Here is a 25,603-nt window from a genome sequence, read left to right on the forward strand (position 1 = left end):
AGTCATTCTCAAGCATTTGGTAATTCATTAAGAAATCTGGAACATTTTTTTAAATTTAACATTTTCTTTAAATTGAATGATTAAAATGACTTTAGATGGACTACTGCCCGAGCATTCCATTCTAACCGAAAGTTCAAAGGCACCAAGCAGACAGGATGGTCGGGCCCCTGGGAATTCTGGAAGGCTGGACATTCTCAGTTTGTCCAAATATGGCAGAAAGGAAGCAAAGCTCTGGGCAGGGATGGTATAGAGAGGCAGAAGCTCATACAGGACCAAAGCTTCCACGTCTCCTCCTCACTGCCCTTCATCAGAGCAGAAAATAGGAGGAAATGCAGTTTAGACTGAGAAAGGAATGAGTCATGTTTTACCGCATCCCATCCAGTTTGCAGTCAAAGGTGAACTCAAGCAGCCAAGCAGCAAGGCTTGGTCCCAGATGCTTTGCCCATCACAGAGTCTTGAACTGTTCCTGTATCACACACCCCTGGGCTGAGGGAGTACATCCCACAGAACTGGGAAGAGGAGGCTTCAACTCTGCCACCTGGCGCCCTAAAGCCAGCTCTTCATGGGCTTGTTGACCCTGCCAAGGACTGTCACCGGATGCTGACTCAAAAGACACGGAACGCAATGTACAACTTAGTTGGTGAGCCTCCCGCCAATCTGCATTCGGAATCTCTCTTCTAAAGATGCGCACTACTGCCCTCCGCTGGACGGAGACAGAATCGCCAGCCTTTAACTACCTCTGGGCCTCACGTAGGTGGGAAAGGAAAAAAACCTTAGGTGATTGTGTAACGCTGGCCACCTGATGCGAAGAACTGACTCTTTGGAAAAGACCCTGATGCTAGGAAAGATTGAAACAGGAGAAAAGGACGACAGAATATGAGATGGTTGGATGGCATCACCGACTCGATGGACATAAGTTTTAGCAAGCTCCAGGGGTTGAAGATGGACAGGGAAGCCTTGAGTGCTGCAGTCCATGGGGTCACAAAGAGTTAGATAAGACTGAGTGACTGAACTGAACTGAATGCTCATGTGGAATACTAGTTTCCAAAATTAAGGCTCCTGAGAGTTAATAAAATCTGAATGCTTATAAACTGCATAATAATTCTGTTTTAATACATTCCAATTAATCTATCAAAAAAGCTGGAATGTTTATTTTTTATTTATATTCAAATTATATGGAATATTTCCCTCAAATATAATTCTAGTGATTACTACCGATTTGTTTTTTCTGCTAAAAATTGTGTGCTTATTTTAGAGCTATGTCATAAAGAAAAGACTCTTGACACTATTTTTGGAAAAGTACATGCCATCTACTTCATTGTAACTTAGGTACAGAAATGAAAAAGACTGCTACTGGTCTTCTTTTCACCAAATAACTTTGCCAAATAGGCATGAAAATGTTGGTTTTTATTAGAAATTTTTATTCAGTTCAGTTCAGTCATTCAGTCGTGTCCAACTCTTCGAGACCCCATGGACTGCAGGACGCCAGGCTTCCCTGTCCATCACCAACTCCCAGAGCTTACTCACTCATGTCATTGAGTCGGTGATGCCATCCAACCATCTCATCCTCTGTTGTGCCCTTCTCCCACCTTCAATCTTCCCCAGCATCAGAACCTTTTCCAATGAGTCAGTTCTTCACATCAGGTGGCCAAAGTTTTGGAGTTTCAGCTTCAGCATCAGTCCTTCCAATGAACACCCAGGACTGATCTCTTTTAGGATGGACTGGTTGGATCTCCTTGCAGTCCAAGGGACTCTTAAGAGTCTTCTCCAACACCACAGTTCAAAAGCATCAATTCTTCAGTGCTCAGCTTTAGGATTGACTTATTTGAAATTAGAATTTGGATTTCTTATAGTGAAAGGTTAATAAATATTGGCAGGCACCTTTCCCAGGAACTACATGAAGCTGCCTCTCAGTGTTAAGAGACTGACAGATAAACCCTCCCCATGGCCACGTTTTTAAAAACAGAAAGCCTATAGTCTCTCTGCAAGCAAAGTAAGTATGCTCACTAGGATCCGGTGAACTGCTTACACTTAGACAGTAATTTGGAGGTAGCTAATTTTAAACTTTGCATTTTTTTTTCTGAGGTTGAAGTTGAACCTTGAAAACAAAAAGAGAAATTTTTGTAACACATTTCTGAATTTTGTATACATGAATGTTGTACATGCCATGCTTTGAGACTGGGAGATACCATATTTCTTCCATTCTAAGATATACCTTCCCCCACCCCCACATTTTAACATCTCTAAAATCAGGTTGTGTTTCAGTTTCCTGGTTTCGCACTATCCATGGCTTCTTACAGTTGCTATCACTTAGACTCACTGTCAGCCAGGCCACGGTCATGGTGTGGTTGTCATTGTGTTGCACCATCATCATATTTTGGGGCAAAACACTGCATTGTGCATAATCATAGACATTGAAAAATCTGTCTCTAGAGGGACAAATCTGGGTATGAAGACATGTTAGGGGAAACTTAGCCAGTTTAATTTTACATATACTTTCCTTTTTATTTCTGCACAAGTGGGACATAATAAAACTCTAAATAAGTGTTAAAAAAATGCCTTGAATAAGGATAAAATACAAAAATTTAAACATAAGGAGCTACTAGTTCCTCTTTTAATGGGCAGCAATTTTTTCATAGTGATACATAAAATAATGGGACATGTCATGATTGATGGCATCTTAAATTCAATGAATTATATGACACAATAACTGTGCAGTGGAAAGAATGCCTCTGAATTCAAAACCAGATGACACAAGAAGGCATTAACTGAAAAGGCGTATTCACTCAATTTCCACTGTCTGGACTATCCATCAATTTTGAAAAGGAAATGGAATTTTAAAAATTCTCTCACTTCTCTGATGTACCCAGATATTAGAAGAATAAAACAATGTGGCAGATGCCAGCATGGATCATCCCCTCAGTCTTCAGCATCTCATTGTAATTACTGGATACAGGCCAACCAACCTTCTGGATCACAAAGAGTATAGGTGAGGGGCTCAGAGATCAAAGCCGACATGGAGCTCATCTGAAGCCCAAGTAATATACGTCACTGGAAGGATGCACAGGGGAATACGGTGTGAGAAGAGTGAGAATATTGAAGTGTCTTTCTCAGTCCCTGCGGTCTCCTTTGGACCAGGAAGCTTCGCTGGACAGACATACATCACAGCTCTGTATATTACATCTCTCTGTGCTCTCTAAGTACAAGTTGTATGTGAGTGTGTGAACTTGATGACCAAATATAAATCAGAGTTATTTCTGTTGACAGGAAATAAAGTTAGACCATCAGACATGCTCAGAGCCAATATCTGCTTTCATGTTTTTCAAAGTTATGGGGAAAAGATGGCTCCCATTATTATGACTGTCTTGTCAGAGCTAAGACGGAGCCAATTCCATTCCACCTCAGTTCTTTTACTTAGCCAAGAATGGAAACCATACTGTGATAAAATATTGCCAAGAGAGAGTTCTAAATAAAAGCCTCCCAGTCAATTTAGACCCAGCTGGTTGAAGACTCACTTCAACCCCACCCTCTACCACCCTGACCAAGGAATCAGGTTTTTGCTTCTCCTTCAAAAATGTGTTTCTTGTTCCCCACCATCTATCCCCACCCTCCTCACCTCCCTCCTTAGCAAAGCTCATAGAAGCAGATTTTTTTTTTAACGTATGCAGACACAGATTCTTATGCCAATTTTTAGTAGCATAAAATGTACACAAATATGGGGAATAGCAGGTTTATAGGTGACTCAGGCAGATCAAGTTGTTTCTAGTCACACGTTTCTTATGAGACAAATCCTCTTCTGGCCCTTTGGAAGATACATTTCCTCTGCCTTCGCTCTCCACCCCTGTTCCAGGGCTGAGTCAAGCCCCTGGTTCAAAGGCTGGTGAGTAATTCTCCCTGTAATCATTAGTGTTTCCTTGCAACTCCACCATTTCTGTACCTCTGACTTCCTCGAGTTTGACAACTTTCCCACTTGATGGCTTTACGCAGCTTCAGTGTCTATTGGGCACTGCATACTTTCTGAATCTGGAATATTTCTGAAAGCATTGCGCGCGTGCCTGCTAAGTCGCTTCAGTCATGTCTGACTCTTTGCGACCTCATGGACCATAGCCTGCCAGGCTCCTCTGTCCATGGGATTCTCTAGGCAAGAATACTGGAGTGGGTTTCCATGCCCTCCTCCAGGGGATCTTCCCGACCCAGGGACTGAACCCATGTCTCTTATGTCTCCTGCCTTGGCAGGAGGGTTCTTTACCACTAGCAGCACCTGGAAAGTGCTCTAAAAGCTTTTAGTCAATCTAAGCAAGTTGCTCAGTCATGTCTGACTCTGCAACCCCATGGACTGGAGCCTGCCAGGCTCCTCTGTTCATGGAGCTCTCCAGGCAAGAATACTTGAGTGGGGTGCCATTTCCTTCTCCAGGGGGTTTTCCTGACTTGGTGATCAAACCCAGGTCTCCTGCACTGCAGTCAGATTCTTTACCATTTGAGCCATCAGGGAAGCATTCGTAATCTCTAAAATTCTCCCCAATCCTGGAGCACCCTTCTTTCAAGTTCTAGTGCTCTTCTCCTAATCTAGTCTCATCCTAGGCAAACATTAACACAGGACACTGGTTGAAGAAACATTTCAGTTTTGTGTTTTCAAACCCCAATGAAAACGAAGTGCTTTGAGTGACGGGGTGGTGACACCCATGAGCGCTGACTCGGGAGAAGATCCTGCGCATGGCCGCTTTTCCGTCATGTGACTCCGGTAAATTATTTAATGTTTCGTGCCTCTTCTGCAGAATGAGGCTGGTGGACTAAACCATTAGATGCCTTTCCAGTGATAGAATTCTGTGATTTGAGATTTAGATGGAAATTTTACAGTGGATTGGGCATAGGATTAATGTTTTGTTTTAATGTTGAATGATTAATCATTCCCCTGGTGGTTCAGTGGATAAGAATCCGCCTGCCAATGCAGGGGACATGAGTTCGATCCCTGGTCCAGGAAGATTCCACATGCTGTGGAGCAACTAGGCCCGTGAGCCACAACTACTGAGCCCTTGCTCCAGAGCCAGAGAGCCGCAACTATCGAGCCTGGATGCTGCAATTACTGAAGCCCAGGCGCCTAGAGCCTGTGCTCTGCAACAAGAGAAGACACCGCAGTGAGAAGCCCGCACACAACAACTAAGAGTAGCCCCTTCTCAGCGCAACTAGAGAAAGCCCATGCAAAGCAACGGAGACCCAGCTCAGCCAAACATAAATAATTTAATTAAATTATACATAAAAAATCATTCCCCTGAAATGTCTTCTGCAGATTATTTCTATTTTCATGAGATGCTATTTGTAGCTGCTTTGCTGCACCCTGGGGAAAGTCCATGGTCAGACAAGTTCAAATAAGCTTTTTTCCCCTGCAGGACTTTTCAGAGCTTTTAGCTTACAGTTCTCCAGGAGTGAGATCAAATACTGCTAAACTATGCAAACATATTTGAGCAAGTACTTCTTCTTGTTCAAACACTAGTCACTATCTTGTAGATACAGGGTTCTACATAAGGCGTCTTGGAGAATGGTGACCAGCGGTGGTTTCATGAGAAGAAATGCATTTGTCAGAATTGCAGGAGTTCATAACAGAGGAGAATCCTGTCGCTTTCCACTGCAATTTTTTAAATAGATTATACTGAGGTTTATTTTGGACTTGGTTTCTTCTAATCTCAACGTCTAAAATCTTTTTAATGATATGCATATTTAGTCCCAAGCATGCGGGGGAGGAGGATTTGGTATCTATAGCCATCTTAACCCTTTTCCTACTCCAGTCCCAGCCCAATTCACACTTGTCCATCCCTCCTTACTCCCCTCACAACACACACCCTGTCTTCTAAATTGCAAACCGAGCCTGCATCCTGGAAGAGCTAAAATCTAAGGAATCCAAGCCTCTATGTTTCACTGCCAAGCACTGTTCCAAGAAGTTCACTGATCTCTGAAATCCGCCAGCCCCTAAATCGCTGAAGGGGGTCAGAAGAGTTAAAAGATTCCAGATGGGGCCAGAGCAGCCTCTTCAATTTCTTCCGCCTCTGTTGTTCATTCAGAGGGTGTGACCCGTACAGGTCACTAAATCTCTGCGTGCTTTCAACTCCCCATTTATAAAATTTGGCTGATACATATTGATTTCTAGAATGTTTAGAGATACCTGAATTCAAATCACAACAAATGGCAAATTCCCGACCTGATTTTTGTGTTATTACCCAGAGAGGTTGTGGGTACAGTTCAACAGTCAGAAAGCAGCATGGGTGAGAAGTTGCAGAAATTGACCAAATCAGACATTCTTAGCTCTGGAACCTCTGCTACCCAATTAAATCTGCACATTCACATTGGACAGCATCTAGTTTATAAAGGCAAATATTTAATTAGTGAGACCTAGGATCAGCAATACTACTTCTAACACATGTAACAAGATATCTCAAACTTGGGAAGCAAACCCTGTAAACTTAAACTACTACAAAATTATAAAGTTTAACACAAAAATGGAAAATCTTTAAATGGCTGTTTTGTGCTATGTTCTTCACAGACAAGACTGCCACATAATGGAACTGTGTAAAGGCTAGCAGCGGGCACTCCTGGAAGATAAAATAAACTGGCTTTATGGACCCAAGGAATTGATTTTTAATGAGATTCTGCTTGGCTGTAATGGCATCCTGAGAGAGTGATCTAGTTTCTACAGCCTCTGGTATATAGTTATAAGGTACAGAGCAGTACTTGCTTAAACAAGGCCCATGCATTTGCTCTTTTAGAATATGAGATGAAATAAAATAAGGATGTTATTCTAATACACACCCCAGAATGTGCATATGCACACAAGTGTATGGGTACATGCTACTATATACCTTCTGACACTATTCCCAAGGCATTACCTGCTTGTATACTCTGAATTTTAAAGGACTAAAATCCTAGAAGTGATACACATGTATAACTTTTCTATTTTTCTCTACCAGAGTATAAGGACCCACCCATAAATTAGTACATAGACTTGATGGATTCTTTCATGCTCCATAACTTGGGCTTCATGCCGACATTTATGTTTGTATATGTATTTATATTGTGTATATGTATAGAGGTGGGTATAGATAAGAATAGGTAGAGGTATTGATAGAGATATGGTTATAAATTACAGATGATATAGAACAGAGAAGGAAGTGTAACATATTGGTTAAAATATGTTAACCGATTTTAAGCTTTAAATCTTGTTTCTACCACTTCCTAGCTGTGTACTTGGATATATTAATTTACTTCTCTGAGCCCCAATATTATCTTCAATATGTGGCTTAAAATCCCTATTTCATAGGCTATAACAAAGATTAAATGACTCAGAGACATAACAATTTACATGAATCTCAGCAATATAATGTGAAAAAGTAAATGCCAAAAGATTATATATTTTTTTCATAAAGTTAAAGCTAAGTAACATTTAAATCTACATGTACAATAACTCACAAGCTTTAATAAAACTGTATGTAAAAAGGAAAGAAAAGGAATGGTAAACACAGAGTTCAGATGATGGTTACCTTGAGTTGGGGGAAGTTGGGAAAATGGGAGATAGAATTATATAGCTAGATAATAGGTTACAGTCAAGGTTCTAGTTAGTTCTTGGGTGAAGGTCTTACAAGTATATATTATGAATAACTAGCTAACTGAATAAAACTAGCCATGCATGGACCAAAGATAAGAATATGTCATGAACCAAGGAATAGGGCTAATCCAATTTTATGCACTGGAGTGTCAAAGAAAAAGGGAAGGATAAATAGATAATAGAAGAAAGTGATTAGCACAGTGCTTGGCACACAGTAAGTACTCAAGAAACATTCAGGTAGCTGGCTAGGGACTTCTATATCCACATACATTGCATCCTTGAGTTTCACATCCCCCAGCATCTCTGATTTCCCCTCATTTCTTCTATTTCCTGATTTCCTCTTTCATTTCTTTTTTCCCGGTACAGCATCTGTATTCCCCAAATTCTTCACTTTTTAATTAAAAAAAATTGAGAGATAATTAACACACAGTACCACATACAGGTCTTAGGTGTTCAGTTCAGTGTGTTATGTCAATTGTATTCACAAACACAACCATTTAAAACAAGATATAGAACATTTCTATCATCTCCGATAGGTTCCTGTGTGACCCTTTACAATCAATTACCCCCATACCAGAGGCAACCTTTTTGACTTCTGACTTCTATTATTGTTGATTAATTTTGGCCATTCATGGATTTCATATAAGTGAATTATGCAGTATATACTCTTTCAAATCCCCCTTCTTTTGAGCAACCTAATGCTTTTAAGATTCTTCATATTCTTGTGTACCAGTAGTATTTTGTTAAATGCATATATTACAACTTGATTATCCTTTCTCTTGTTGATGGACAACTGGGTTGTGTCCAATTTGAAACTGTTATGAGTAATGCTACTATGAACATTGCCATGTAATTATTTTTGTAGATGTATCTTTCGATTTCTCTTGGGTAATCCTTAGGAGTAGAATTGCTGAGTTGTAGGATAGATGCCTGCTTATCTTTTTGAGAAACTGCCATTTTTTTTCAATGTGGTTAAAAAATCATTTCAAATCCTTAAGCTTGTAACATCTAACTCCACTGAACGCTGATTAAGTAACCATACTGGCAACGACCCATTTGTGTCTGGTCCCTGTCTTTTATCAACTCCAAAATGATTCCCAGGCCAGTAAAACAAATTTGAAAAAGAAAGAGATGAATGTAAAGAGCAATAGGTGAATGTAGACTTGTCTGATGGTAGAATGTACAAAATGGAACAGCAAGAAAGCACTTCCCTGCTGATGCAGACCATGAAACGAATCATTTTTAAGACTGCATACTACTAGAGTGAAGTGTGAGCCTAAATCATAGGTTCTCCAGCTGGGTGGATGAAGCTCTTGGCTTCAACAGACAGACTGAATAATCTTTGGGGGGCAGGGGTGGCTGACGGATGGTAGGGACATTAATTGCTTTCCATTGGCTGGTTGAGTTGGTTGTAAAGGGAAAGACCTGCCCTAGCCCCAAAGAGCTTACATCTGTTTCTCATACCGCTCAGCCACCCGTGCTGCTTCAACTGTCTCCTACTGCTGGCCAGGCTACCACTTTAGTGATTTCTCCCCCTGCCCTTTTAAAAAGATGAAAGTTCCTAAAAGCTTTTTGTATGCAAGTACGTGTGTTTGTATGCATGCACGTGCATGTTGGTGACAATGGTTTTGGTTAGCAAACTAAACAGCAGCGAGGAACCATCAGGTTTGTTGTGTGTGTGGGTGTGTGTGAGTATTTAACCAATTACTCTAAGATTGGGCACCCCCAGTGGCTGAGCTGGCAGAAGCATAACAATTAGATGTGATGACAACAACTTAAAGATAATTAGTTGACAATGACTTGAGACCTCATTAATCCCTTTAACACCTCATGGTTTATGATTAAAATGAAAAACTTGGAGACCATTTTAAGGACATCTTGTCTCACTACCAGCAGCTGTTAAGGTAGAGCTACAATATTTGATAGTCTTTGATATGGCTCCCATTCTTTATAACCACGAACAATAATTATTCAAAACAGTTATCATTATTCTATGGACATCAATGGATTAAGGATCTGTGTTTGCACTCAGAAACCTATTCTTTCACTCCTTTCCCCAACACTCTCCCAATCTCATCCAGACTTTCAAGTAAATGATGGTCAAACTTTTTAAAGTCAGCCCCATTGTCCTTATAAATTACATGGGTTGATGACGTCAACTGTGATTTTTACTGAAATCGCAATCCAATTGGGAATTTACAAGTGGAGGATTCCACCATGAAAACTCACAGGTGTGTGTATGTTTAGATGAAACTGGGATATTTCACAAACCTGCTAAGCTCAGGCTTCAATAAACAAATGTTTTTCATTTTTCTTGATGGGTCCTCAATAAATATTTAATAGATGAATTGATGCTGAGATTCCACTATCTTCCAAACTTTGTTCAGCTTCATGTTGCCTCTAAAATAGACACCATTTAAAACACTGGAAGTGAAACCTAGTGGTTCTATCCTTCATTACTAAATATTTCTTAGGAAATAAGTTTTGGTGCTTCTGGGACAATCTGATTATAATACATATTAAACTGCAAACATCAGACAACGTTTGAATTTGTAAGGAGGTTTGAAATAAACTTTATTTGATTATAAAATGTTGATCACCTATAAAACTATAGTCTCTTTTTAAGCTATAGTCTTAATATCAGTTGTACTATTTAGATACATAATCAGTTGTAGTGTTTAGACATTACAACCAATTATTTGATGTGGCAGTTTCACACTAATAAGGCCAATACTGCTAATCTTTTCCGTTTTCAGAACAATGATCTTTAACCTTTTGGGGGGGGGGGTCACAGACCCATTTTAGAATATGTAGAAACTGCTGATCTGCAAAAAACCTCTATTCACTTACATGCCAAGTTGATAGAATTTGCTGGGATCTATGGATTCCCGATTAATATTCTTTTATCATCAGTAATATAGAGGTGATTTTAATCTTCCAGACATGTTAGTGACAATCTATAAAACAAAAGAAGGGGAAATGGACCATTTACGAACATATTGCATTCAAGTTAAAACTATGTTAGCCAATCAGAAAAATGGTGTCTTATTATAAAATAAGGTCAAGTGTGCAGTGGATGTTTATTGAAAAGATTTATTGACCAGAGTTCTGAGCAAGGGCTTCTCACAATATAATCTATATGACTCCAACAAAATTAAGAGAGATGCTTGTTTAAAATGCATATACCCCAGCTCCATTTTTGGCCAAATAAACTGGCATCTCCTGTGATGGGAGCTGGCGTCCTATAGCACAGTCGAACTAATTTCCAGGTGATTCTAATACACAGTTAAGACTGTCTCTTACATGCTCATTCTTAACACTTAGCTTATGTCTTTTGCAAAGTGCTTTATTTATATTAGTATTGTTAGTCAGTCAATGTGGATGAAGATCTTACATAAACATCCAGAAAATGCTTTTGATAAGTCCAATTTGGATAGTGGATGTCATCAGGGAGAGAGCCCTTGGAAGGCAGCTGCAAACAATTGTCACTCCACTGCACTTACCATCAGAGTCAGGCCACTTTAGATTGGCCCATCACATTGTTTCATTTTTTGGTACTTAGTCATTTGTTACAATAAAAATTAAGTTACAGGGAAGGAACACTGTGACAGGATAATGGACTCCTGCTCAGAAGAAACCAGCCTGCCTCCAATTCATCACGGCATTTATAGTGCATTAGAAGACATTACAGTGACAACATCATTCCTTTGGGGCAGGAAGAAAAACCAGATTGAGTGGAAAAGAGGGAATTTACTTCATGAACTTGGCAAAAGTGAGATAAAAATAGAATCCCGGGGAGGTTTAAATTGCCATGTTCAGCAAAGGACAAGGGAAAAGCTAACCATCTCTGAGGCTAACGTTCCAACATGTTAAAAAAAAAAAAATTAGCTTAGTTCACCTTGCATCACATGAGTAGTTTGTGGGTTAAAATGAAATGGTTGCCTAAAGGAATAACAGAGAGGCATGGGAGAAAATGGGCAAAGTTAAGGCAATTTAAAATGATTAAAGCCCACAGAATATTTTGCAAATATAAAATCCTGGAGAGAAGCTTAATAATAATATTTGTCCAATGGACTGAGCCAAAGATATCTATATTGTCTAGGTATTTTAATTGGAGGCCTGAAGTATCATTATAAAATCATAAGAAATCGTGTCTGTGTTCTCATAAAAGTAAAAATGGTTGTTTGATGTTAGAAAGCAATGTTTTGAAAAGTAGGAGCTAAAGGAATAGCATTGGGTAAGCAAGTCTGGCAATTTAGACTTGGGAACTTAATAACTTTATAGTATTTTTACTATTATACCCACACTAGGTTAAGCCTGGGGGGTAGAAATGAGAGGGCACCAGGCAACTTGGTATAATGGAAACAATGTCTTCATTCTGATTTTTTTTTTAAGTGCCATTTTTCTAAACTACACTTTTTTAGAAAGTAACATTTTTTTTTTTTTTTGTAGATCTCAGATCTCTCCAGTGGGGCAACATGGGGAGGGGAGATTCTGGTTTTCTCCTTAATAAAATATTTAATTCACTTAAGAATCAATTTGAACAAAAATCTGTGTGGTCTCATTTTCTTCCCCTGTCAATCTGTGTTATTTCCAGGGTGAAAGGTAATTTTGTCCGTAAACATGGTTTCTATCACACATTTCTAATTTTAACCTATTTGTCTCCATTTGATTTACATTGGGTCTAGAGCAAATTAACTATTGTGAGCTTTTATTGAAAATTAATTAGGTGGCTAAAGTGCCCATGGCAGTCTCTGCCAGTGCACGTTTCTCTCTGGGTCGCCAGCCTTCTCCAGTTAAAACACCTCGCAACTTAAAATATCCATAAAACGAATGATATAATTAGTTCCAGAGTGGAACTCAATCTCTTTGAAATCAGATGCTTTCTTCTAGTGCTGAAGGGCCATGCTATAGCCAGCATTTTATGGTATCAGGGGATTTTCCTGGGGGTAAAGAATAGCTCATTGCAGCTGAATCCTCTCACGTGACTTACAATAGGAGTCCCTGTGGTACCAAATACAGTTGCATCTCTGATCAGATTCCTAAGTCAAAGCAAGGAAAAGAGGGAAGCTGGGCTTTACCATACTGTAAATATAAAAAACAAGCTACCCATGAGTGTGTGTGTGTGTGTGTGTGTGAAGAAAGAGAGATCTTATACTTAAGAAAAGCCAGGATGTAAATGTGATTTATTGTAAATAGTTCCACAACATTAAAATGAGTTTTTATTTTCGATGTATGCTGCTTCAAAGAAGAGCTCTGTGGGCTCATAAAAATGCAGAGAACAAATAGGGGCCTCTAAGTCCAATTTATATGCCATGCCCACTGTGCACTGAGACACATATAATCTGTAAAATGTCAGCTTCAAAGTTCCACCGAAATGGGTGTTAACCCTGACCTCTGGCCTCGCTGCCTCTGGCTGGGCCTGCGTGCTTTCTTTACCAGCTGTTTTAGATAAATGTGTTCCATTTTTAAGAGATTGTCTCAGCGTTTTTTTTACATGAATAGTGGTAATATTATTAACTCTCACTGGAGAAACCACCTTTTCTAAGAGGGTTTTACAGAGGAACCAATCATTTCATGCCCCATGCAGAGAGGAGTGGATTAATAAATATGTCATTGTCCTGAAAATATTTAAACAACACTGGGAGAAAAGAGCAAGGCACACAACAAAAGGAACGCATATTAGTAGTGTTTCCTGTCAAAATACACAGAGGAAGCACTTTATTTGGACCATTTTCTCCATAAAGAGACATGGTGGGCCAAAATAAACACAGTGAAGGAATCTGGTTTATCCCACTTTGGAGATTGGAGACCATCAGCTCAACCAATGTTATGAGACCAAAACCAGGTTTTCTCTCTTGAGGCTGCTAAGTAAAGCCATCGACAGAGGCAAGTAGATAGACTTAGTGGATCCACAGTGCACGGTTAAGTGGTACACACTGGTACCATTTCTTACAGGGCTGAGCAGAATAATTCACTTACAAGGCTCAATAAGCAGAAAATTCAGAGACACAAACATATATAAAATTTTCATGTAGGGGATTTACCCAACCAAGACTATAAACAAAGGTTTCAGAGTCTGAGAACGTTTTTCCATTTCCACAGAACAAAGTAAATCCTGACAATGTTTACTGAGTGATTCCTGGGTGCCACATAGTTCTTGATGGGAAATGGGTTTAAAGACATGTTTGTTGTTCAGTCACTAAGCTGTGTCGGACTCTTCTCAGCCCCATGGACTACAGCACACCAGGCTTCTCTATTCTTCACCATCTCCTGGAGCTTGCTCAAACTCATGTCCATTGTGTCAATGACGCCACCCAACTGTCTCATCCTCTGTCGCCCCCTTCTCCTCCTGCCTACAGTCTCTCCCAGAATCAGGGTCTTTTCCCGTGAGTTGGCTCATCAGGTGTCCAAAGTATTAGAACTCCAGCTTCAGCATCATTCCTTCCAGTGAACATTGAGGCTTGATTTCCTTTAAGATTGACTGGTTTGATCCCCTTGCAGTCCAAAGGACTCTCAAGAATCTTCTCCAGCACCACAATTTGAAAGCATCAATTCTTCGGCACTCAGCCTTCTTTACGGTCCAACTCTCGCATCTGTACATGACTACTGGAAAAACCACAGCTTTGTCTATACAGACTTCTGTCGGCAAAGTGATGTGTCTGCTTTTTGAAACTCTGTATAGGTTTGTCATAGCTTTCCTTTCAAGGAGCAAGTGTCTTTTCATTTAAGGATAATTTCTACTAGCCTAAAAAATTGACTTTCCAGGATCAAAAAGCCAGTCAAACTTCACAGAGATGAGCACTGTCATTAGGAAGAGCAAGTGTAAATGGAAATGAAGTTATGAAATATATAGTAGTGGGGAAAACAAGAAATGAAGTTACATATGATGGGACGTAGTGATGTATGGTGAGCTTCATTGAGGTGATACACTCTGAAATCAGTTCTGATGAACAATTGCTCAGACCCAGGTTAGCAACTTTTGAGAAAGGGAATACTACACTATTTGCTAAAGGGGACAGAAGATGGAAGGGATACAAGAGAAAAACAGACCACCTTTTGGTGTGACGCATTCATTGTAATCCACATGAAGAGAGGAAAGTGGGGGCAAAATGACCAATCCATTCCTGGTCAGCTTTTGCCAGCTGTCAGAGTCTCTTATTCTGACTGGTACCCATTTTGATGAATCTTGGAACTACAGTTTGCAATGTGTTCAGAATTTAATACAAGGATAGAAAATGTTACAAAATCCTGAAATTATTACACCCCTTCAAATTCACATGCATTTGAAATAGGATCCCAAATTCTCAGCATTAAATTTTATGTAAGGACAGTTTTGAATTCTTTCATGTGTAGAGACTGATATCATTTAGATTGAATAAGCCACAATGAATGTTTTTTTAATGCGAAAAAGTTCCTCAAAATACCTAAGACTGTTGAAAGTCACTAAAGAAATCATTTTGAAAGGGTAGATACGCCTCCTTTAGAATGTCATATTATTAGTAAATTTGGCGCTCCCAAATGTGTTACCCAAAAGTATTAAGTCTACACCAGGTGAGAAGATTGTTTTTGAAATTGATCCTGCAGAATTGTCCCTTTAAAGTGGCTGCTTTCAAGAATCAGCCAGTATTTATATATTATTATAAAGATAATACCCTTACTTTATTTCACAAGGGTGTTCTGAGAATTAATTAATGTTTGCCAAGTACTTTGAGCTCTGTAGATGAAAGGTGAAGTGGAAATGCTAAGTAGTATTATTATTTTCATCTGTATTTGAACTTGCCTCTTATAAGACAATCTTTTTTTAAGATAATGATCTCTCCTTTGGGGAGAAAAGGCAAAAATTGCCTCATCCACAATCAAACCCTCATAAGGAGGACAGGTGTGATTATGAGGATTTGGCCTAAAGTACAAATTGAAGTGGATGTCAAACTTCAAAAGCATATATTCCCAAATCCCAAGACTTCTCCTGGGAGTCCCACAAGTGCCAAGTTCATCCTATAATCCCTGTCGAGATATGGCCAAATGAAAAGGCCAGGACCAGTTAGGTATTTACATGGCATATAAATAACAACCCAAACCCTTTCAATTAACCTCTTTCCTGCTAGGTGTTTGTGAGGTCCACAATCCAATTACTGAAGAGAAAGATACTCCCTTAATCCTACCAAGAAGTTAAAGGACAATGTTGAGAAATTGGTTTGGCTAAACCAGTTGGATAAATTGCCTTGAAAGGAATTGATTTTGCTCTGTTCTGTGTCTTTAAGTCTAAGTCTAATCCTGGTCAGTGGAGGAGAATGATTGCTAAAGATTTCGACGGGTCCCTCCGAGAGTATGTCAGACTGCAGTGAAGAAGGACAGTGCAAATCTCAGGATCCTGAAGGACTCAGAAGTTTTTGCCTCCTCCCCTTACAGAGTGCGTCCTTTTCACGGGCAGAGAATGGATCTTTGTTATCAGCGTCTCTTCCAACACCTGGTAGGTACAGAGCTGGTGAAAGAGGAACAGATGGCATACTGGCGATACATTGGGGGAACCCGTCTACACCCAGAAGACCAGATTCCTTCCTGAAAAGTGGTTTGAAATTCCTTGGAGGCTTGTAACTCTGTGCTTCAGTGGAGGAGTTCATATAGGCAGAGAAACTTTAAAATCGACTTGTTTTTATTCTTGCCCCAAATTAAAGACTTGCCTACCATCAAGGACTTCCCTCTCAACAACTGACATATACAAGTGCCAGTCTTTCAGCATGTTTTTTTTTTTAATCATGATTATCTATATCTTCATCTCTAAGATTCAACATTTTCATCTAAAGCTAATTGGGATTATCCCGGGGTGATAGGAGACAGGTTTCAGCATCAGTCACTGAACTCTCCCAGTTACCTGTTGAAGTGGGCACTAGAAGCAACCCCCTTTTACAAAGAAGGAAACTGAGACATAGGAAGTTTGGAAAACTTGCCCAAAGTTGCCTAACTAGGGAGTGGCAGAGTCAAAAACAGGTGTGATTCGGCATTTTGACATGAGAGGCAGTGAACTGAAACACTGAACCATTTCCTCCATGCCCCATAACAGAGTGTTTAAAGAAGATATTGCAAAGCACAGCACATTTTAGTCCATCAGGATATATACTGTGCATAAGGAAACATTCTCTTTAAAAAAAAAAAAAAGCATTCATCCTCCAAATTAAGGACCTAAGGATTCTGAAAATATCTAAATTACACAGTGACCAAAGGAAAAAGTTTGGTTAAATGTGTCAAGTTTTCTTTGAATGTTTCCAACCCTGTTGACCTATCTCAAACACATCCCTTTCCCCCAGGCAGTTCTGAAAACTCAGTCTTGAAGTTCACCATATGCTTTCAGGTTTATCAGAATTACTCCTGATCCTGCAGCAGATACACTCCTGCCTGTGCACAAAGACCTCAGAGCCCTGGCAGGCAATTAGATGGAAAAGAAACAGTTCAGCTATTAAGCTGCTTTTAGATGCTCTGCACAGAATAGACGCGCTCTTAAAAAATCACTTACCGTTAAGTGTCAAGGTGCTGCAGAAGTGGCAAACACTCAACCAAGTTTGTTTCTAGAAACTTAAATAGGAGTAAGACTTTCAGGTTTGTCCTTTAATCCAATAAATTTTAAAAATATGATTAAATGAAGCAATTTTTCTTCTCCTCCAAAAGCACCACTTTAAAACATTTTCTTTTTTCCTGTGTTAGTGCCTGGCTATGCTAGTTTGTTCTCATTTATCCAGCAGGGGTCACTCTTGCCCACTGTACTCTTTAAAAGAATCCTTGCTTCTCTGCACTATTTTCGCGGGCTTGCGTGTGTGTGTGTGTGTGTGTGTGTGTGTGTGTGTGTGTGTGTGTGTGTGTGTGTGTGTGTGTGTGTGTGTGTGTGTGTGTGTGTGTGTGTGTGTGTGTGTGCGTGCATTCGTGCACGCTACCGACCTTTATTTCAGGCAGCAGAATGAAGAAATAGGGACAAAGATGTCAGGCTTGAGAGATTGAAGAGAAATCTGGTTTTGGAGGTGGGATTGCAATGTTGGGGAAATGGATGCTTTGATAATGACTCTGTACGAACAAGTAGGCTTCAAGTCAGTACTTCAAATTTCTCAAATAAATTAGTCAGTCCTTGTCACAAGATGATTAGCCTTAACTCACTCTTGCTGTTAAACCTGAGTTTTTGAGTAAGTGAAAGTTGCTCGGTTGTGTCAAATTCTTTGTGACCCCATGGACTATACAGTCCATGGAATTCTGCAGGCCAGAATACTGGAGTGGGTAGCCTTTCTCTTCCCCAGGGGATCTTCCCAACCCGGGGAACGAACCCAGATCTCCTGCATTGCAGGCGGATTCGTTACCGGGTGAGCCACAAGGGAAGCCTAAACCTGGACTGATGCTGTGTCTCTTTTCTCTGTGTCGTTATTAGGCTTCTAAGTAGGGAGTGGGGAATGGAGCTGCGTGTACTTCAGTTCATCTAGGCCATTGTCAGCCAGACACTTCCTCAGGGTTCAGCCTGGCCCTGGTGATCACTCATACCTTGCAGAGCAATGACTGTCTAATACTGATTATCACTGATTGTATATCACTGATTGTTCAGTCTTGGGTGGAAGTTAGTCTTTTAACTGTAGCAACTTCTTCCCATAGGAACTCAGGGCAGGTTCACACAGGCCACTCAGATCACATCCTGAGTCTCAGGGTGCATGTGAAAGGGGTGCTAGGGAAGGCATGATCTTCCCACCTCCCCACTTCAGGAACTTCTCCTGAGGCCACACAGGCAGCCCAAGCAGGAAACAGCTTGATGCGTGGCCAGCTTATAACACTGAGGAGTGGAGGAGTGGGGTTCTAACACTGAACAAAGTGGTCGGTTGAGGATGGGGCTGTATCAGTAAAGACACACAAGACATAAAGCTCCACTTTTGATTACTCAACACCTCTATATACCTCTGGGTGACCAAACACTGATATTTAAATCAAATATTTAAAAGACTCCCTTTTACTCTGCTTCCTCTGCATGTTTTTCTTTTTAGTGCTCTAGTGAAGTGAAAGTCATGTCTGATTCTTTGCGACCCCATGAACTGCATAGTCCGTGGAATTCTCCAGGCCAGAATACTGGAGCGGGTAGCCTTTCCCTTCTGTAGGGGATCTTCCCAACCCAGGGATCAAATCCAGGTCTCCCACATTGCAGGCAGATTCTTTACCAGCTGAGCCACAAGGGAAGCCCAAGAATACTGGAGTGGGTAGCCTATCCCTTCTCTAGCGGATCTTCCCAACCCAGGAATCGAACTGGGATCTCGCATCGCAGGCAGATTCTTTACCAACTGAGCTATGAGGAAAGCTCTAGACTTAAAAACAAATACACCTTAATTTTTAGAACAGTGTCAGGATCATAGTAAAATTGACTGGGAAGCACAGAGAGTTTCCAGATACCCCCTGTCCAGACTTGCATGCCCTTCCCCACTATCAGTATCCCACAGGAGAGGGTACATTTGTTACAACTGATGAACCTACACTGATACATCATCATCACATAGAGTCCATAGTTTACAGTAGGGCTCACTGTTTGTGTTGTATGTTCTACATGTTTTGACAAATGTATAATGTCCTGTATCCAACGTTGTAGTATCATACAGAATAGTTTCATTGTCCTAAAAATCCTCTGTGCTCCACCTATTCATCCATCCTGCCCTGACAACCACTCATCTTTTTACTGTCTCCATAGTTTTGCCTTTTCCAGAATGTCGTATAGTTGGAATCTTATAATAAGTAATCTTTTCAGACTGACATCTTTCACTTAGTAGTATGCATTTAAATTTCCTTCTTGTTATGGCTTGAGAGCTCATTTCTTTTTAGCATTCAATAATATTCCATTGTCTGGATGAAATACAGTTCGTTACTTCTCCATTCATTTATTGAAGGACATCTTGAGTGCTTCCAAGTTCTGGCAATGATGAAATAAACCTGCTGTAAACATCCCATCCATGTATGGGGGTTTTGTGTGGACACAAGTTTTCAACTCATTTGGGTAAATACTAAGTATAGCAATTCCTGGATGAAATGGTAACCTCAATACCTTTTCTTCATGGTCTTCACAATTGTTGTATCAACATCCTACCTTCAAAATTACACAACAGATGCTTTCTGCAGTTTGCATTTGGATGGATGACTACTCCCTCTGCTCCCCAATTCTACCATCAACTCCCGGAGAAGAGCGCTGTGTCTGAGCCGCAGTTGTCAGAGGATCAGCAGCTATGCTGAGGAGGCTGCAGTCACCACAGATGCCTCTTCAGATGGAGACAAAAGTGGGGAGGTGTGGTTTTATGAGTGGTTTATCCAAAATTAGACCAAACCATATACAGTGAAATATACTCTTTATAATACTGGGGTTTCCAATTGCCCCTGAATTCAATTAGTTTCAACTTCTTATTCGGGGAGTGGGGAGAGGGCATGGAAGAAAATATTGTGTTGCAATGGTGGTGGTGGTGGTGTGTGTAGGGAGGGAGGCTTTAATAAATAATTTGGTATCAAATTTGTGTCCCAGCATTGGATACTTGTTAAGAGGAGTTGGAGTTTCTGAACTATGCCCTTGCTCTTTTTGGCTCCAAGGAGTTTTCTTGTTTAGACCCCCAAACTGTGCCAGTGGAATCGATGAGCTGCTGGATAGATTGAGAGCTATTAGCCACCAAACGCCAGCCTCCACTGTGCCTGCTACAGGTTCTGCAACGCCAGCCCGTATCTGCTTTGTTTACACTGCTGATGTCTCTCTGTTATTAACATCCTTTTTATGACAGACAACTTTTGATCTGCAGCAAATAGTTTTCTAAAAAATAAACCAACTCCAGATTATTTTGATGGTTGAGATAACATGCTGAATGTAAAAATGGACATTTTCCAGCAACTCCAGTGGGTGATCTCCGGTGAAATAAATGAAGCTGCTGTCTCGAGGTGGCCCAACCCACTATTCCAGGAGCACTAGAGAATACCAGGAAGAAAAAGATACCTACATGATATCGATTTTAAAGGATAAACAATGCTGCCAGAGGTTGTGAGAAGTGAGGTATGTTCGACCCACATCATTTAATGCTCCCATGCCTTAGAAACAAATCCCAAATTATACGAAGTAATCCTACAGCTACACAGTTGTGAAACAATAGACACTAAGTGATTATGTCTCCACTAAGCAGTTGAAGTAGTTTGTTTTAAAGCCATTTTGGAATTACAGAAACTGTTAAGAGCCATAGGGACAAAGAGGTCAGCCTATCAAGCTGGTAATTCCAAAGGATCCCTACTATTGTCTTCAGGTAACAATGTCACTTTACTTCTTCCACTGGAGGGTATTTGAAAGCCTCCCTAAATCAGATGTCCTATGGTTTATTTTTCTATTCTTTCTAGTTATTCCACCAAAACATCCTGTATAGGAGTTTGATTTTTCATTTACATTAGTACTTAAGCAGCTAAGGTATACACGGAATATATAGAGAGAGCTAGTAACATTAATTAAATATCTATACTGTTGTGTTTCTACGGGGCTTAAAGAAATGTCTAATGCCCAGGGAACCTGATTTTGGGAAATACTTCCTGGCAAGTTGTCATTTGGTTTAGTTCATCCAACAATGTCTAACAGTAATTCTTGCTCAGTGCTGCATTAAGAGGATCCGTTCATACACACAGGGCATCATCCTTGGCCTTCTGATGCTCCCATGAGGAGATGGGACATTTCAGTGTGATGTGGGGGTGTTGTATAGGAGGGGGGTCAGCATCTTTGAACCCCAACCTGGAGGTCTTACTCCCGACACACCTCAAAACAACCAGGAGTTGTCAGGAGGTAGATGGGAGGGGCAGAAGATCCAGAAAAGGACCTCAGGCATCTCAGATGACATGAGCAAAAGTACTGACGTGGTAGGTATCTGAAGGGCAAGGAGACTTAAAAGGGATAAGGCTGTGGAAGTACCTGGGAGTCCACTGGGGGGTTGGTGGTCTATGCTGTAGGCAATGGGGAGTCATGGCAGAATCTTAAGTGGGGATTTTTTAGGATGGGATATTCTGATGATTATGTGGAGGACTATGGCTTGGAGGGAGCATGACCTGAAGCAGGAAAGTTACTGACAAGGCTTGGTCAAAAATGCAGGATCGAGGTGAGGGGTGTGGCTTCATGACTCCTAAATAAGCTGAATAGGAGAATTCTTTCAGAGGCAGATATGCTGCGGTGCATTCCATACTTGTCCAGTGGATGAGAGCACTTTGGGAGGGTGAAGACTTTGTGTGTCCCTGTATACCTGGTCTCCTCTGAATGCCCTCCCTCATCTCTAAGCATCCCAAGATCAGAGGCCACCAACTTCTGGGTTTCAAAACAGAGACAGCTCCTGTTTCTCCCTGCCATACCTGCTCTTTGATGCCAGAAAATCCTTTAGGACAAGGATTAAAAAGAAGATGCCTGCACAACCTCTAACTTTTCTTTCATGCTTATTAGGCTTGGGATGCTAAAGAATCTGAGCAAGGTAACAGATTGCCTAATCTGATGTCTGATCCTGTGCTGGTCATTTGCTTTTGCCCCTTCAGATGGATTCTCTGCTCTTCCACGGCCACTCCTTGCCGCAGGACGTTGGCTGCTGTAGGCGGCACCACCAGATTCTCTTGCTGAAGCTCCGGCTGGATTCTCATAAGGGTTCCACCACATCTGGCCCCTTGATGTTGGGGTGAGAGTAGCTCCCTAAGGTAAGAGTCCCTGAGTGCTCCTCTAGCCTCTAACCAATTCTACCAGCCTTGCTGTTCAGTCGCTAAGTCGTGTCTGACTCTGCGACCACATGGACTGCAGCACACTAGGTTCCCCTGTCCTTCACCATCTCCTGGAGTTTGCCCAAACTCATGTCCATTGAGTCAGTGATGCCATCCAACCATCTTATCCTCTGTCACTCCCTTTTCCTCCCGCCTTCAATCTTTCCCAGCATCAGGGTCTTTTTCAATGTTTACCAGCTTACACTTTGCTAAATAGCAACTTCATTTCATTCTTTGCAATGTGAATGACTCTTCTGAGAGTTTCCTGCCATCCCTCTGCTGATATAGGTTCTTTACTGCATTTGCACTTGGGTAGGAGTAGGACACTGAACTCCTGAGCATGACGGTAGCCATGGGGAAAGGAAGACATCAAGAAAGAGGACTCTAGGGTCGTAGAAGACCTCCTTCATACCTATTGCATGGGTGCCTGGCTGCCCATCTGCCTATGTGGCCTGTGAAAAGCTGGCTTCTCAGATCTGGTTTGAATTTATATTAGAAAACTCCTGAATTGATTTGTAACTTTCAATCTGTAATTCATAAGCACTCCATCAATAGGTATTTCTTGTCTAAGTGTGTAACTTAGTAGACATCAGAGGAAGGGAAACCAGAAACATACAGATGTCGTCTTAAGTTGTGCACATAACAGAGTCTTCAAGGGTTAAGAAACAGCCACATGGTGTGCGGCAGGTACGGTAGGTTTACCAGAGGTTTTCTTTTGTGCTTCTACAATAAAGTGGTTGGTGGTCTGCTGGCTACAGCCTGTTATACATTCCTTGCTTTTATTAGGATAACCATAAGCCTCAAAGACCCACCCTGATGTCAGTGGCAGGTTTTATAGAACACTCACAAGTTTCTTCTTGTTGTATTCAGGGGTATATAAAGTGTGAGGCATAATAGGTAACAGGTTGAAAGACCAGTTCAGGGCCGACCAAAGTCCCAATTCCTGATGTGAATATTTAATACCTTCTTATTACAGGAAAAGTTGACTACCAGATGCCTGTTACCATGGCTCCAGAGCCCACTAAAGCTTTGAGTTCCTCCAGGAGAGGGTGGGTTTTGGCAGCTCCCCCTCCTGTTCAAACAACCCAGAAGCCAGGACACACCCTGCTGATTTAGGAACGCTGGAGAGGAGCATTTGCTGGAAACATCTCTTCTGTTATTCAGTGGCCAAGTGACCAATTACTTCTAAGACAGTGATTTCATGAGATGATAGAGCGTGGTGGTTTAAGAAGTTGTTTTAAATAAACTCAAAAGCTTCACAACAAATGCAGGCTCCACACTGGTGTGTTTGCATCACTAAGACAGCATTTCAGGATGTACATTTATGGAGGTCCCTGATATATCCCCTGAGTGCCAGTTGTAGTTAACTGACATGACAGAGACCCAGCTCTGCACTCCTGAGCAGAAAAACACCCTCACAACTTGTCAGGCTCTAGACGCTGTAGTTTGTCCAGCTGTGCTCTGACCACAGCCAGTCTGGGAATTACATCATTTTGCATTTCCAGGGCATGTTTCCTGACATAATATTCCCTGGGGTGGTGGGAGGAAGGGTCCTTGCAGCCTGGCTTGCACCACCTGCCGCGGTCACACTGGCGTGTCCCATGGCCTTGGACTGAGAGGGGACCCAGGCTGCAGTGCTAAGCTGCTGTCACTGTCCCAGGTTCCCTGGGTAAAGGAAGCTGATGTTCCAAGAACACTTCCTCGGGACTTGCCTGGTGGTTCAGGGGCTAAGACTCTGAGTTCCCAATACAGAGGGCCCAGGTTCAATTCCTGGTCATGGAGCTAGATCCCACATGCTCCAACTAACAGTTCATATGCCACAGCTGAAAAACAAAGATCCCTTATGTTGCAATGAAGAGCTGGTGCAGCCTAAATAAATATTTTTTCAAAAAAGAAAAAGAATAACCACCTATTATAAAAACACTTCTACTCAATATTTTTATGTTGAGTTGGTCAAAAAGTTTGTTTGGCTTTTTAAGATGTTACAGAAAACTCAACTGAACTTCTTGGCCAACTCAATATATAGGGTGGGTCTACTGAATTAGTTTTTAAAAACTAAATTCAAGAACATCTAAACTGTAAATAACAAATGATTTGAAATACTTTTTTGTTTTTCTTTTTAAAATAAATACAAAATGGAAATAGCTATATGTTACTATCTTGCTTAAAAACCCTGGCTCTCTATTCCTCTTAAAATCAAATGCAAAGACCATTAAAAGGATCTGTGAGGCCATCTTGCTCTTACGTGAATTTCCTCCTTTCCGCAAGCAGTAAGCACTCTGGCCTCCTTTTAACTCCTTAAACTCACCATGCCTCAGGGTCTTTGTACATGCTAATCTCCACATCTGGAATATTTTTCTCTTTCTTTCCTCTTCCTCTATCCCTTCAGATTTCAGTTTCAATACTGTTTCTTCAGAGAAGCTTTCCCAGACTCTAGCTTAGGTCAAATCCCTCTTGATTTCATAGTTACCTAGACTTCTCTATCAGGCATTATTGTCATTGGAAGCATAAATTATTAGTGTAAATACTTATTCAATGTCTTATTCCTTTCTAGATCATAGACACAAGGAGATAATGGATGCTGCATTGTCAGTGCTTAGCAGAGTACCGTTTATATAGACAAATGTCTAATTGTTGAATTAATTATTCAAATAATACATACTTATTACAAAGCAGATGACCAAAGTAAAGAAAAAGGTAAAGAAAAAAATTAAAATAATCTATATCTCTACATCCCAGGCAGAACAACTTTAACATTTCAGTATATTTTCTTTGGTTCCTTAAAAAACAAATATATGTGGTGTGTGGATAAATATTACCTGCTGAAAGCTGGATCCTTTGGACATTTAGAAAAATCTTACAATGCACCAGGCTCCTGGTGTTCAAAACTGTTACTGGGGGAGAGTCTGAGCAGGGAGATCGCCATTCATAGTCTCCACGCACGCTGTGTGCGTGCAAGTTGTTTCAGTTATGTCCAACTGTCTGCAACCACAGACTGCAGCCCGCCAGGCTCCTCTGTCCATGGGATTCTCCCAGCAAGAACACTGGAGTGGGTTGCCATGTCCTCCCCCAAGGGATCTTCCCAACCCAGGACTGAACCCACGTCTCTTATAGCTCCTGCATTGGCAGGTGGGTTCTTTACCATTAGGGCCATCTGGGAAGCCCCTCCAAGGCTGGGGAGGGATCATAAACCAGCTCTTGGGAGCAAGTTCTGGTCCTTCCTATCCGACTCCACCATCATTTTAAGAATGT

The 25,603-nt window shown here is 41.0% G+C and overlaps 1 long non-coding RNA gene across 1 annotated transcript; it reads left to right on the forward strand.

Moving 5' to 3' along the window:
- The first annotated feature begins 21,781 nt into the window (after positions 1–21,781).
- Positions 21,782–23,494, forward strand: LOC122704505. Its single transcript, XR_006343874.1, has 3 exons — positions 21,782–21,836; positions 22,136–22,291; positions 23,328–23,494. It is a non-coding gene; the product is annotated as an uncharacterized LOC122704505 (long non-coding RNA).
- The last annotated feature ends 2,109 nt before the right edge of the window (positions 23,495–25,603 follow it).

This window comes from Cervus elaphus, chromosome 12, assembly GCF_910594005.1.
Source record: "Cervus elaphus chromosome 12, mCerEla1.1, whole genome shotgun sequence".
Lineage (NCBI taxonomy): Eukaryota > Metazoa > Chordata > Mammalia > Artiodactyla > Cervidae > Cervus > Cervus elaphus.